Source organism: Emydura macquarii, unplaced genomic scaffold (assembly GCF_026122565.2).
Source record: "Emydura macquarii macquarii isolate MOO-44397 ecotype Brisbane River unplaced genomic scaffold, CSIRO-AGI_Emac_v2 contig_3451, whole genome shotgun sequence".
Lineage (NCBI taxonomy): Eukaryota > Metazoa > Chordata > Testudines > Chelidae > Emydura > Emydura macquarii.
Window position 1 is genome coordinate 5097893 of NW_027133588.1, and position 12295 is coordinate 5110187.

Sequence of the window (12295 nt, forward strand, 5' to 3'; positions counted from 1 at the left end):
TCAGTCACGTCACCAGGCTGGACAAAAGACATCCCAGCACACCAGACAACAAGCAAAGCTATAGATGCCCTGATCCTACCTGGCACGCCAAGGATTCGTGGATTTATGGGATTATCTGGGAACCTCACTGCTCCATACCTGGTGTGACACCATTAACCAGGGCCATTCTGGCTGGCACAACAGTCCTCCGTAGACTATCCATGTTTGATTATGACGACTTGTAGTTTTTTCAGCATAGGCATATTTACTTCTTCAGTTTATCCTCTCTACCACTGCAGAAGATAGTAGAGGACTTACCTGTTTAAATCTAGCTAATGGAAAACATGCAGGAGTCAGTGACACAAAGGAAAACAGGTCATTTTGTCCTGCACTGAATGATATGTTAACATGAAAGTCTGCAACTTTAATTAGTTCAAGACTTCACCTTGTTCATGAAATAATCACATTTGGCTTTACAATTTTCTGAGTAGCATAGGCAAACAGGTGGCTCCTGAATTTTTATGTTTAAAAAAGTGCTGAATGTTTGAAAAAAGTGATTGTTACAGCTACTTTTGGATGTGATCTTGTCATCCATTTCAATATACACAACTTTTTTTTCCACTGGTATATTTAATCATGAAGAAGTTAAACGAACTGATTTTCCCACACTTTGGAATAAGCACAAATCTTGTATTTTACTTCTTATTTCTTGGTGATGTTTACACTTTCATTAGGATTTCATTTCTATCCATTTAATAGCTTGTTTCCTATCATATCTTTTCATTTCAGGTATATTCAGTCAGATACATTCACATGTACCTTGGGTAAAACTCAACAACAAGTACCAAGCTTTCTTGCTAGGCCAAGAAAGTCCCAAACCACATCCTTCCCCATTTGCCTAGTCTCCTGCTGATGGTCTATGTCCCACTCCATCAGCCTGAAGACTCTCATCACGCATTGGCTTGACTCAGCGCCCAGTTAGTGCATCATCCCTTCCCCAAGCACTATATATCAGTGAATTAACATTATTCCCACACAGAGCCATCTGGTGTGGCAGGGAGGCAGAGGTTTCCCAACTCTCTGTAGTGACGCCCAGCAAACTACACAGAGGCAGAGAGACCATAGCCAGCCTGAAGACAAGCAACATCTGCTTCCTACACCCCAATGCTGGATTATTTTCAAGTTTATTCTTATTTTAAAAAGCCAGTGTAGTTAAAGACGCTATTTACAGACAGGTTTTGACTACAACTAGACAGTCCTCTCCCTCAGTGCCCCTGGTTAGAGACTATCTGTGGCCTCCTCCAAATGCTGCAACCAGTGCTCATCCTCTAGGTTCCATGGAGGTTGCTACATTTTATCCAAAAACTTGTTAGGGCCAGCGGTTGCTAGTACAGTCCTTCTGCTCTTCTACATCCAGCCTCGTATTCAAGTCCAAGCACCTGTGAAGGAGATGCAATTTGCAATCAGGGTCCTGATCACATAACAGCAATCATGTCATCACTGACCATAATCTTGATGCCTCCAAATCCCTCTTCCGTCTGGTTCACTTTATCTTTAAACACTTGAGCCCAAATTAATTTCCACTGGCCCATGTACCCAGCATCATTTGTCAGAAGGAATGGTAACGTTACCCTACGTGGTTATTCCAGTACCCACTATCATTTAAGAGTGGGAGACTTGCATGCTGGTATCTCGGGAAAAGTACATCCTCAGCTTCTTTTCAGTGCTTAATTTAGCGTTTTTGCATCAATGCATATCAACCGCTGACCCACTCACCACTCATTTTGACAGCTCGCAGAAAGCCACCACTCATCAAACTTGTCACTTGCTTCAATGGCTCCCCCAGTACTGACAAAAACTCAACCTTCTGACATCTCATGGCTACACCTGGGGAACATCTCTAACTTGAGCTTGCCCTCTACATATCCATGTCTTTAGTATGTCCTACTACTATCTGGCAATATTGTGCCCAGGCCCATGCTGTCTACTCCAACTTGTTCTCACTCCTTATGTGAATATTCTGGTACTGTCGGGTAATAAAATCCATGATTTGTGCTGCCCAACAAAGAAGAATATCGCCGTCTCACCAACTATGAAGTCCAAACAGTTACCTCTTTGCACGGGTTTTAATCCACTAGCCTCAGAGTGGTTTTACTGTACTTAGCCAGCAACTGGTCACATTTCTCCAGTTCAGTATTGCTGCTTTTAGAATTTGCTGGATTACTTTGTAGCTGACTGTGCAATTCAGCTGGATTCAAGTTGGTGTTTGGCCTTATACATGAAGTTGCAAATACAGCAGTTGAATGGGTGGTAGTTTACTCCCTGGGCTGCATGTGCGTTCTTGGATTGTCTTCAGAGGTCATCACATCCTTTGTCAATGCATGTATTCTCTCTCTTGGAGTAGCCTCAGTATGGTTTCAAAGTGGTCATTTCTCACACCCTTACACATAGGTTGGGCTTTTTCCGCCTGCCTTGTTGCTTTCCACAATACAACTGTATCAGGATATCTGCATTCTTCATCGGTCTGTCCTTCCTCCTGACTTCCATGCCTGACACCATGTTCTTCTTCAGCACTTGTGGCTGCCTCTTCTGATCCTTTCCTTGGATAGTTCAACTATCCCTTACAAATGGGAGACATTTCTCTGCCCTGGAGAAAATTGAGGCAATTATTTCCTTAGGTTGGAATGTATTTCACAAACAATCCTGGCTGACTTGGAAGTCATATTCCAAAAAGTATGTGTGCGCCACGCTTCAGATCTGTAATTAAGTTGCTATGCTTTCTTCTAATTCTTGGTTTAATATAAAAACACCTGCCTAGCTGCAGTTTGATTCTGTCTGGGGGTCACAACAGTGCATTATGTTTAACATATCTTCCAGCATTTCATGTATTATTGCTAAAAAAAGTCTTACTTATCTTGTCCTTTCCCTCACCAATTAGACTGTATCAAGCTTTATTTTTTTCCTTTTCCTCACCCAAGGACCGTCTCTGATAAAGACTCATTTCTTGCCTCCTCCACCACCTCCATGCTAGACCAACCATTCCTATTTATTAGGTCCGTTAGTGGCAGTTGGAAAAGAACTGCAAGTAGCCAGTCCTGCCATCAATAACCTTAAGACTAGTGAAAGTTCCCATCCATACAGACTGATGCTAAAAAGGCTTTAAGTTTCAAAGAATTTTCAGTTTTATTTTAGGCTCAGCTAACACTCAAATGTTATGTGAAATAGCTAAATTCCAAAATAGTGAAATGCAAAACAGGATATATAAGGAGTGATTTAGGCAATGTTCAAGCAGAAGTATCAGTGAGGCCCTTTTACAGTGGGAGACAATTCTACCACATAAATTGCTCATCCCATACTCCAGTCCTGTTAACAAAATCCTAAATGCTCATGAGACACAATTGGAACTAGTGCCAACTTCACACCTGACAAAAATATCAGTTATATCGCGCTGGCCAAAAAGTGAAGTGACCCAGATAGCACCACTCGTCACTTATTTCTTCAATTGTTATTCACTATGATTTAGTAACATGAACATCCTTCCCCCTCTTCCCAAAGGGGAGAAATCATCTTTTTGAAAGAGGAACTCTCAACCATACAAAAGCGATCAGATATTAAAGCACAAGACTCTTCTGTCATAAGTTCTGACACTTTTTTCCCAGCGCACGAGTACAGAAAGATAACAGCTCAGAATGCAAGATAGACTGTAGGTTGTTTAATTTCAAGTACCAACCTGACCTCAGCTTAGCAAAAACGGGGCTGTTGCCAAGTAAAAAGACAGACTCAAGTGAGTGAGAAATTAGCACCACAATATTGTAAGATATTTTAAGACGTGACTATATTGTATATTAACCGTCATGTAGCAAACTCAGCCATTCAGTTTTCTAGTTTTATTAGGATGCTTTGGTAAAACTTTGAGAACTGAGGGGGTGGGTCTCTGGAGACAGAATCCTAATTTATGGGTTTGGCTGGAAAACAATGAGAATGTACCAGCTTCACTTTGAGTACTCAAGTTAATTCAAGATCAATTCTAAAAAAAGAAGGTGCACACCAAGCCCAGGGAAATGGTTTCCAAACACCACCATGAAGCAAGATCCCCAGCATTGGCACAGCTTTACTGAATACTCTGAAACCTAAAAATTCAATATTCACACTTCAGCATCAAGTATTGTGGGTTACTGTCTGTCATGGTTTCAGAGCTAGCTGCACCTCTGTCCCCTTTTCTGGTCCCTGAGTGCACCCCTGAGATGATAGGCTTGTTGCCTTCACTAGTCCTGGGGTGGAGTCTTACAATTCCCCACATTTAGTCTGGGCCCAGTGCCATTGTACCAATGTATCAATCATGCTTACCCAGAAGGTCTGACTGGGCTTAACTACCTGCAAGTCTTCCCTTCAGGGGCTGTGACTAGAGGTTAATTCAGTGACTAGATACTTTTTTCACAAATAAATATATAGTTTTATTTAATCTCATCAGGAGGAACAAAGCATGAGAGAAAAGGAGTTTAAATATAACAGCTTACACACATCAATCTTATGTAAGTCTAGCTCATCCCACACACCCAAACATCTGGGGACTCCCCTGCAGTCTCTGCCTCCCTCTTTCCCATCTCCAAGGATTATGCACCTCTAAATCCTTGGTTCCAGTTTTTCCTCCCATGGATCCCTTCTCCCATGTTTACAAGCCAGACTGTTGAAATCAGCATAATCAGAGATAAATCTTCACAAGACACTGACCCCTATATTGTCTTTTAAGTATGGGTAAATGGGACTATCTGATGCTATTGTCCCCTTTCCTGCTACGTGCAGGTAACGCCTGCTTGAATTAATCCTTTGTAATAATACAGCCCAAGAAAAATCAGTCTGATCATGTAATATGGTATTACAGGCAGCTCCTACGTCCTTCATAACCACTCATCCATTCTATTTGCTATTTTTTTATTTTATCTGCATCCAATTGTCTACAAATAATAAGAAAGGAGTAGTGGGCAAATATGCAAACCAAACCTCTGACAAACAGTAAACCTGAAGCAAGCCTTTGATGCACTAAAGTTGGGTATAGTGTTTTACACACACTTTCTTGCCTCTCTTTGTCCTAGTTATGCCTAGGTGGAGCAGCAACACCTGAAAGCCAAAGCCCTTTCTAGCAAGATACTTAGGCCCATTTTGCAAACCTAAGATGCCAGAAAACTTTAACTGAAATTTCTGAGGCTGACCTGTGACTCATACAGGCATTACTTCAGACACCGCATTAAGTGGTAGAATGCTGACAAGATAGGTTGGAATAATGCACCAGTAGCAGAATGCCATGGAAATGAATAGAGCTGGATGCCTGCACTGCTGTCTAGCTCTAATGATTAATTCAGCACTGGCAGCTTTGGTTCAGTGTGTCTGTACCCAGCCCTCATACTGGTACAGCGGAAACCAGACATACATTATATAAACCACAGTTTGAGAACCATGAACACCCTTGCTTCAATGAGTCAGGACCCCTCCAGACTTGGTAACTAACAGGGGAGGAAAGAGCTTTCACAAGCAGAGATTGTAAGTCACCATAAAGCTTATCCTGTTCAAGCTACATCACACAATTTCAACACATGCTAGAGACATCTTTCCAGCCACAAAACCTCAAGACTTGAATAGAATACAAAGCAGTTATGTGCTATCACCGCTGTAAATTAACTGCAGGTGATTTTTCTAATTTAAGTAGAATTCAGCAGCTTGATTAGCTGGCAACTGATAAAAGAAATCAAACTGCATAACAAATGAGCTCAAAGTTGAACTACTTAATCCTTGGCAGCTCACAGTGATCCCTCCAGAAGGTAAATTCATTTCCACCCCCACCTCCATTATCTTATGATCCCTGCTAGTTTAACCGCGGGGGGGTTGGTCACTACTACGGTATTATGGCAACATTTCAAATAGATTCAAGTTAGAGTGTACCACATTCCGTCACATATCACGTAACAGATGATGTTATTTTAACAGTATGCAGGTCAGCTATGCAGCAACATGCAAACTTAAGCACTACAGTTAATACTGTAAAGCAATGGTGCCCAACCTTATTACACAGGAGAGCCACATAAACCAGAGCACAAACTTGTGTGGGCCAAACAGATTCTATATGTTTTAATAAGATTTAGTCACCTGTACTGATGTATATTTTCAATTCAGCTTGTTTTGTAGGTATTTAGATAGGTGGTTTCTATGTACAATATTGTTTATTTACACACTGGTGTAAACTAAAATGATGTAAACATGATGACAAAACACTGATGAATTGGCCGATAGGATATTGTGTTAAAGCAAGCCGTGGATTTTATGAAATGCACTGGTGGGCCATAGATGGCTTGCAGGCCACAGGTTGGGAACCCCTGCTGTGAGGTCACTAGAAGTGCTATTGTCAGGTTCCATATTTGCTGTAAAGTTCGAGATACAAAATTTGTAAACTGAGCTACTGTGTCTCTGCCAGCCCGGCAAACTCAGCCTGGGGAGTAGAAGTCAAACAGCATTCACTCTGGATCCAGATCCAAATAGGCCATCAATAACCTGATTTAAATTCCACAATTCTGCTACTGATGGCCAGGCAACAAGAGAACCCAACATAATCCTGTCACTTACATAATCCTGTCGTTTTGCAGCAACTAGTGAGTAAAATTAATCTCTCCTTCCATATGAGGAGAGATTAATGAAACTGGGACTCGTCAGCTTGGAAAAGATGGGGTAATATGATAGAAGGGATCTTATCTAAGGGGGGGATATTATAGAAGTCTATAAAATCCTGTCTGGTGTGGAGAAAGTAAATAAGAAGTGTTGCTTACTCCTTCACATATCACATGAACTAGGGGTCACCAAATCAATGGGCAGCAGGTTTAAAACAAACAAAAGGAAGTATTTCTTCACACAACGCACAGTCAGCCTGTGGAACTCCTTGCTGGAGGATGTTGTCAAGGACAAGACTATAACAGGGTTCAAAAAAGAACTAGATAAGTTCATGGGGGATACGTCCATCAATGGCTATTAGCCAGATGGGCAGGGACTGCTGTTTGCTAGAAGTTGGGAATGGGATGGATCACTTGAGATTACCTGTTCTGTTCATTCCCTCTGAAGCACTTGGTATTGGCCACTGTCAGAAGACAGGATACTGGGCTTGATGAACCATGGGTCTGACCCAATATGGCTGTTCTTACATCCTTAAAAAGTCAAAAATATCATGGCATTCAATTCATATAGGATGCAGATCACAGGGGGTAATAATATTTATCCAGCTATTTTCAAGTAGATGGTTAATTTGTTTTTAAACAAACCGACCAGTTTACACTCAACTTTCATTTGCTGGAGTTAAAAGTTAAAACTCATTTATGCTTGCTAAACAGCAGTTATTTGTTATCTCAAACAGCGTCAACATATGGAAATTTTCCATGTGTTAGATTTGTATATATTATGACTAATACTGGCTGCTTTCATCAATATTGGCATGCAGTATACTGCCATAGAAATAAGAATAAATGAGTTTGCAGGAGATGTACTGTTTTGCATCATACCTGCAAACAATCTGAGGATTTTTTTTTTTCCAGCATGAGGAAGTGATAGGTCGATTACCACCAGGCACACTTCGGTTTTTCTTTCCCTGCTCATGGAGAACCTCTACACAGCATGAACTAATGTTTGTCAGAAGCATACTTTCAAACTTAGAGCACAGTCTCTGGCATGAAAGTAACATGGATGAAACTTGGCTCCCGAGTTAAATTTGACAAAGTACATTTTTACAAGACTTGGAAAGGAAGAGAGCAATTGTTTAATATGTTGGATCTCTTTTTTTTTTTTTTTTTAAATCGATGAACATCCCCTTGTTATTTTAAGACAAACGTTACAGTATTATTGGTTTGGAGGAGACTATAAAGTGAATGTGACTCCTCTACCCTCCAGATTTAGCGAAGAGCACAAACAAAAAACATCCTGCAAAGGATTTAGATAACCTAAGATAGCACTAAAACGAATCACAAACGGTATGGTTACAATTGCAAATATCCTTCTAAGCCCGGGGCTCCTGCAGAGGTCCATTTGCTGGGGCGAACCTGCCTACGCTGGACCACGGGCATCTTGCAGCAGCAAACACATGCCCCTGGGAGGGTCATTTTAAAGGCCAATCAGGCGTGGGGGAAGCCCTAGCCCACGGGTGGACATACTCCCCTGGGCGCAGCTACCACGGGCACTGCGGCCGCCCACTCGCGCTGCGGGACCGAACTCCGCGCGCCCTGTTCACCGAGATGCTCGGCCCGCCCCCAGCTCCAGTCCAGCAGCCTGTCGGGCGAGAGGGGAGCGGTGGGAAAAGCCGCCACTGCCTCCAGCCCATCCCCCGGACGCCACAGCCTCCCACGGCCCCTGACCCCGCGCGGCGCTGCCAGGGGAGAGCCGGGAGCGGGAGAGCAGCTCTGCCCCGCGTCCCAGCCCAGCCCGGCCCGGCCCGGCCCTCCCTCACCCTGCGGGGCGCGGCTGCCCGCTCTCCCCGGCTGCCCCTGCCCCGGGGCGGGGGCGGTGATTACACAACCGGCCGCCTGCAGCCGCTCCCCCAAAGCCCGGCGCGGGCGCCGCTCTCCGCCAGCAGCAGCAGCAGCAGGGCTCGCCCTTGAGCGAGGTCGGCGCGGAGCGCCTGGGGCCGCGCCCGCTCCGCTCCGCGCCGCCAGCGCTGCCCCTCAGCCCGGCCGGACCGACCCGCCCCCCAGCACCCCAGGCCGGCTCCGCGGGGCATGGCCCTCTGCCGCCGCCTGCCCCCGGCCGGGCTGCCAACCTCCCGGAGTGCCCCAAAGATGGCTCCCTGCGCCGCCGCCTGCTGCACACTCCCCCGCGAGCGGCCCGGCCCGGCTCCCCGCCCCGGGCGGGCAAGCACCAGCCGCAGAGCGCGGCTCCCCCACGCGCGGCTCGCGCCGGCCGCCAAGAAGCGCAGCGGCCCCGCTCCCCCGCGCTCTCCGCGCGCGCGGCCCTGCACGGGTTCTTGGCGTCGGCAGCAGCAGCAGCAGCAACCTGCTGGCGGGGCAGGGGGTGTGGTGGGGCAACGTCCGCGGGGCTGGGGAAGAGCCTGGCTCCGGCTTTCACCCTGCTTTTATTACAGACAGCTCCCGGGGTCGCCTCCCTTCTGCAGCCGGCCACTAGTGAGCAGGACAGCGGTTCGGGGTTGTGCTGGAATGACGCTGGCTATCAACAAGCGGGAACACGCTCCACTCCCAGCAGCTGGGATCCGAAAGGGGTCGGTCGCTCCCTGCATCTGGTCTGCCTGCTGCGAGCAAAGCCCAGCCACCGGGAAAGGGATGGGGGCAGAGACGAGGGGAGGGGAGAGCTGAGCTGAGCTGAGCCAGCCTGGCCCTTCCTTAGACAAGCCGGCTCCCTCGGCTAGGCTCAGGAAAATTCTCCCGTCCCCTTGCAAGGCTGAGTGCAATGCAATAGCTACATGCAAAAGACAGGTGGAGGCGGTTCATTCCCCTGCAGATCCAGCGCTCCCTTTGCATGGCCAGGCTTCGCACTAGCTTTCTGCATTCCCACCACTCTGCCCGTGCACGCAGGGATTATCCCCTTGATTTGGGGGAGGGGCGGAGGGGGGAAGACACGAGAAATTCCCATGCAACGTGCAATAGCAGGAGAGGAAAAAGGCTCCTACCGGGAGAGGCGTCACTGTTGCATTGCAAAGCGCCTAACCCCTGCTGCAGTTCGCTTCCTTCCCCCCCTTCCTTGCCTGCCAGTGCCGCCCGCTCCTGCGCTCTGCTCCGGTCCTCAGCCTCTTGCAGCTGCTGCTGCCGAGTCCAGGCTGAGAGAGCCCCCTACCCAGGGAAGGCAGGAAACGCGTCATCACTCTGGGACTGGTTTGCCTCCCTCCTTTCTGCCATGCAGCCTGCCCCCACCCGCACCCCACCCCTATTGCAGCAGCGTCCCCTCCTTCTCTGACCCCTAGCTGGCACCAGGAGAGCGGGGGCCGTTGCTGCAGAGACCCTACTGGTTCACCGGATTTAAGCAGTAAGGTCCCCCTGTCCCCCTCTCTTATCTGCGAGTGAGGATGGGGGCAGTTGCTGCAGGGATTCCCCCATCCCCCTCCCAGCTGAGAGAGGAGGAAAGGAGACTCTCCTGCCAAATTCTAGTGGCTCAGCGAGGTGGTGGGAAGGGGTCTCTGCTGCAAGCTGCAGTAGGAGCCTCTCTTTCCCCCAACAGCGGGCAGCCCCGTCTCCCTCCTCTGGGCAGGGCAGGAGGCGCAGCAACAAGGAGTGCTGTCCTCATTGAAAGTGCTCCCTTCTTCAGTCACAGCTGCCAATCCACCTTTCAGGAGGGAAGTAGGACAGGGCATGGCTTCGTTGCAGGGATGTGGAAAGCCGGGGAGAATAAAGTATTCTTTAAGTGGAGAAATCGATCTGTAGAGCAGTTCATTTACTGATAGGGAAAATGCAACCGTTCTCCCAATTGGCTAGACGCTTGCTCTCACCTTTACTCCTGTCTATACCAAACCCAAGCACTGAGTAGCAGACTTTTGGTCCGTTAATTCCCTTTTCTAACCCTGCAAACTCTTAGAAAGTGTTGTTAAAGGGCTGAGCTTGTGTTACCTATTAGATACCACAGCAATTGGCATGTAGGATACCCAAGAAGGATATTGCAGGAATTCTCAAAAATTGAGGCAATGTTTCTACAGAGCTGAGTTAAGGTCCTTTTAAGCTTCCCTCCCTCCCCTGACACTGAAGTAACTATATTTTATTCCAAAACCACAGAGGGCTAAGAGCAAGTGAACCTCAATTCCAGTTTTGCAAGCAGACCCACAAGGGCAGATCCTCTCTCATATAGAGCCTTGTTGAACTGCACCTTTGTTTATTCTCAAACATCTGTAAAATGCACCCCTGACATCTACATTGTAGTTAGGTCACACCTCCTGTTTTTATTCATCACCAGTTTAGGAGGTTCTGGGCCAAACAAAAGGTTTTGTGCAATGGATTATTTCAAAGTGACTAAATATATTGACTCATTCACCGCACATTCGAAGAGAGCAAGGCAAAACAGCCCTTTATATTTGGTCATGTTAAGCTTTTAAAAGGAGCCCTAGGAGGAAACTGCTGTTGTAACCAGGGAAACTAAGGGTTTGTACTGCGCTAACTCTGCTGGTATAGCCACTTTAGTGCTGGCAGACTTGGACCAATATAAAGGTAGTTTATATCAGTATAGTTATACCCCTACAGGGAGGAGAATAAGCTATAGTGGTTTGAACCCCTTATAGTGATATAACTGCATTCACCATAAAGTTTCTGTCAGTATAACTCTTTTAGTAAAAGACAAAAAAAACCCAAAACATACCCATAATCAAAATTATTTTGCCAGTACAAAAATTGTAGGAACCTAAATGATCAACGGTTCCTCAGCATTGCTTGTAAGCAGGCAAAAGTGTTTCTCAGTTGCACCATCATTGAGCCATTCTACCAGTCAGCACTAATTTTGGTCAGTCAAGTGAGCATTAAACCACCGGGCCAACATGCAATTGAACTGTAGAACTAGCAAGACCTGAAACCTTTTCAGGATTTCAAAAGCAGTTCATTGTCCAGTGAGCTTGCTGAAGATGGTTTCATAGTTACTATACCCAAGAGCAGTTACCTTGTACACCAAGCTGCACAATTAAAGGCATCTTAGTATTAACAACCATAACAGTTGTTAGACCACTACTGTAGGGGCAGAAAGCATCTTGCAAATCATATTAGTAGATGCGCTTAATTTGCTTTATAGTATTAGAATACTCTGTTGGGGGGTGTATTTGTTTAAGAAGATTACCATAGCACTTTTATTTGAGAGCAAACCAGAAAAGGTATTCGGTGGGTTCTAAATGTAATGTTGCAGGTATCAGTGATATGAAGATTTTTTATATATATATAAAAAAACAGAGCACAGATGTCTTCACCTTTACTCATCTGTGAATAGGTTTCTTCTCCAACAAAAAGACCTTGCTACTACAGGACTATGAAAAGGTGACAAAATCAGCTTTCCCCACCCATCTCCAAGGCCTGTGAAAAAGAGCTAATAAGTTAGGCTCAAAACATTAGATGTTGATGGAATAATGGTGAGTCTGAGCTTTCAGAAAATAGGAATTATTTATTCTTCAGCATGTTTATTTTTGCATGCTAGGTGCTTTACAGGTAAATAAAAGACAGAGTTCCTGCCTCAAAGAGTTTACAGTCCAAGTTTTATATGAAATTCAACAAGGTTACATAAATAATGGGGTGACAAAATCCTAAGCTTTCTTCCAAACTGAAATGATAGTCCCTAGCTGGTATCTGTGAGTAAAAGTATGACACTTTTGGGT

General features: G+C 45.7%; 1 protein-coding gene across 2 annotated transcripts in view; it reads right to left on the bottom strand.

The window, feature by feature from the left end:
- Positions 1-10156, bottom strand: part of TLN2 (talin 2) — a 301840-nt gene extending 291684 nt beyond the window's left edge. For both annotated transcript variants that reach the window (XM_067534804.1, XM_067534801.1), the window contains exon 1: positions 9629-10156. The gene's annotated coding sequence lies outside the window, so the exon portion shown is untranslated. The remainder of the gene's footprint in view (positions 1-9628) is intronic.
- Between the last annotated feature and the right edge of the window lie 2139 nt (positions 10157-12295).